Genomic DNA, 3,474 nt, shown 5'->3' with positions numbered 1-3,474 from the left:
CGCGCATGCAAAGCACCAGATATCATTTAAAGATTTATTTTATATTTTCAAGTGTTTAATTTAACTTTCACATCACGTACAGTCGATTTGCCGGGTTAAACGATACATAGAAAATAGATAGTGGGATTTAGTCAGAAACTTAACATTATACATTCTGTCATTAATTTCAAGATAATATAAGATATAATGATAATACCAGCCAGACATAACAAAAATATATACACTAATAAAAAAATATTAATTGAGACTGATCCTCGGACTGATCTTTTTCTTTCTAAATTAAAAAAAATGCAACAAAAAAAATCGGGCTCAGCCGGGATTTGAACCCGGGACCTCTCGCACCCAAAGCGAGAATCATACCCCTAGACCACTGAGCCGTTCTTGGTACGGAAGGCTTACTTCACGACATCATGCAGAGTGCAGTGAGTTTTATTCATATATGTGTATATGATATTTTTTTAATTATATAAATGCCTAATTAAAATATTAAATTTCGTTAACATCGCATTAATTAACATTAAAACAACAACATATTTGGGCGATTTAGAAGAACACATATTAATTATAATTACCTGTAATTACCACAAAGCTAATTTTGCAATGTTTGCACGACATTCTTTCGTGAGTTTATCTTTATTATCATAAAAGACTGTAGCTTTTAGTTAATAAAAGCGGGAGAAATCTGATACATTTACCACGACAAAAATAAATTAATGAATCACCACGTTAGACGGAAAGAAAGTATTCCCTTTTCAACGACAAATTACACCGCGAACTCGACCGCCATTTGGCCGGGGCATTTATCACAATTAGCGCCACAAAATAGCCACTTAATTTCGGGACAGAACCGTCCCTCCCTCCCCTTCGCGCTCTTTCTCTCCGCGAAAAAAAGAAAGCAGCACCTTCGTTTACCGGCGACAAAAAAAAATACCGGCCCTTGTACCTTTGTTTCGCCGCAGTTAACTCGCTCGTAACGTGTCGTCACCCTTCCGGCAAAAACATGCGGTGGAAACGCGCCGCGCGACAACCCTCATGCACGGCGAAGGGTCGGAGAAGATTTGTGGTCGCGTTGGGTGGACCGCATATAGGAAGGACTCAAAGGGACGGAATCCCAATCTCTCTCTCTCTCTCTCTCTCCCTCTCTCCCCATTGACGTGCGGTCAGACAGTCGATTTTGAATGGACTTCTCCAAAGCAAAGATCGAGAAGGCGCGTTCGATTGTTCGTTCGAACGATGCCGGCGATATAGGGCTACGGACAATCTTAAAGGCTGTTGACTGACAACTTTGAAAACACGTGTATCACGCGCTATAATAACTTGGCAGGTGCTACAATCGCGGTTATAATATCGCTTTGAGGAAACACTTAGCAGAAAGTGTTATATTTCGCTCTAATTAACCTTGATATCCTACATCAATGCAATCTCGTCTACGCAATCTAATGTAGCAAAGACGGTCCTTCTTACTCAAACAATTCTTTTTCATTCAAACGCTTGTTTTATTTACTTTGCCAACACCTAGTACAGTATAGTTTGGCATTTATAATAATATCAATCGTGTTAATATCGCGTTTTGTAATTTTATTATCTAATATTTTTAAGTATTTAAGTCCACTTTAGACTAACTATTTTTGTCAGAATAGTGCCTTGTGACAATATATGACAAATTATTAAAAAATCAGAAATGCACACATATACAAAAAGGTTCATGTATTAAAATGCGCATTTAAAATTACAAATAAAATTCTATCCTGATATCTGACAATGTGTAAATTTATCAACTTCCTACTTATAAGACTTACCTTATAAAGCTCACTTCAGATAATCTATTTATGTCAGAGTAATCCATGTGACAAACAATTAAAGAATCAGAAATGCACACATATGAAATACATATTTAAAGATATTCGTATATCAAAATGCATGTTTATATAAAATTATAAAGTTCTATCTCTCTGTCTAACAATGTGATGTAAATTATATACTTTTTAAAATCTACTCTTTTAAAACTCAGATAATCTATTTCTGTTGATGTAACACATGTGACAATTGAAGGATCAGAAATGCAAACATATATTTGAAGACATTCAAATATATGTATCAAACCACATAAAATTATAAAGTTCAAATCACAGACCTTCTAAAGCACAAACTTATAAAGTTCACTTTCATAATATACTCCAAGTAGAAGTGCTATGTAATACGATAATAAACAGTTGAAGAATCATAAATGTGCACACACATACATATATAAAATATGCATTTAAAAACTCAATGTATCAAAATGTGCACATGACGTGAAATTATAAATAGATTTTTATCCTGAAACCTGAATCTCGTAGATCTCCTAAAATGGACTTTACAAAATTCACTTTTAAGGTCACTTCTAAAGCAGACTTTATAAAAAATTCACTTCTAACAATAAGTTCACTTTTAAGTTCACTTCCCTGTCGGAGTAATTTGTGCCATAACAGAACAGACAATTGTAGAATAAGAAATGCACACATAAAATATGCATTTAAAGACAAACAATTCAATGTATCACAATAGAACATGGAACGGTACATAGAATTATAAAAATTGGATTCTATTCTGGAGTCTGAATTATAGATCCTCTAAAGTGAACTTTGTAAAGACTCTATTTCGACGACGTTTCAGACCATATATAAAATATGCATCAAAGACAAACAATTGAATGTATCAAAATAGAATATAGAATGGTCCATCCATAGAATTATAAGTTAAATTCTATTCTGAAGTCTGAATTATAAGTGAACTTCGTATAAAGACTTTCGACGACGTGTCGGGCCATGTATAAAACATACATAAAAAAACAAATAATTGAATATATCAAGATAGAGCATCGAATAGTACATGCACAGAATTACAAGTTGAATTCTGTTCTAAAGTCTAAATTATATAGATCCTCTAAAGTGAAGTTCGTAAAGGCTCTATTTCGACGACGCGTGCCAGGCCACGCAAAGTACGTGCACGTCATACCGCTTACATAATAATACCGTATTGAATGGTCGTTCATCACGAGATTCACGAGCAGAATAGATGAAAATCATGCGGCGATACAACAAATTATATTCACTCACCGGCCGACGTGCCGCTTCGCCGCTTGTCGCCCCTGCAAACTCGACAGCGATCCTTCCTCGATTGCTCCATCGCTTCCCAGACGCTCCATCGCCGTAGACGCTCCATCGCACTAATTAACACAACACAATTACCGCCCGATTACCTCGCACCACCGACTCCCGTCACAGTCCCGACACGCTCAGTCTGCTCACGGTGCACCGTGACCGTGTAAACAACGCGAAACGTGATCTCCAAGCCAAATTTATCGACACTTATCGCGCGATCGACACCCAGGAGTAATTAACGCGTCGCACTCCGGGACGTGTAATTAACGCGACGCACCGCGACACGCCGGTCAGTTTGCTCGCGAGACACATAACCAACGCGAGACACACG

General features: G+C 36.9%; 1 non-coding gene across 1 annotated transcript; it reads right to left on the bottom strand.

Annotated features, from left to right (window-relative positions):
- Window positions 1–305: 305 nt before the first annotated feature.
- Window positions 306–377, bottom strand: Trnap-ugg. The gene has a single exon. It is a non-coding gene; the product is annotated as a tRNA-Pro (tRNA).
- Between the last annotated feature and the right edge of the window lie 3,097 nt (window positions 378–3,474).

The sequence above is a fragment of the Temnothorax curvispinosus genome, unplaced genomic scaffold (assembly GCF_003070985.1).
Source record: "Temnothorax curvispinosus isolate PA1 unplaced genomic scaffold, ASM307098v1 QBEX01008212.1, whole genome shotgun sequence".
NCBI lineage: Eukaryota > Metazoa > Arthropoda > Insecta > Hymenoptera > Formicidae > Temnothorax > Temnothorax curvispinosus.
Note: the sequence above shows the minus strand (reverse complement) of the source record. Positions and strands in the feature narration are given on the sequence as shown.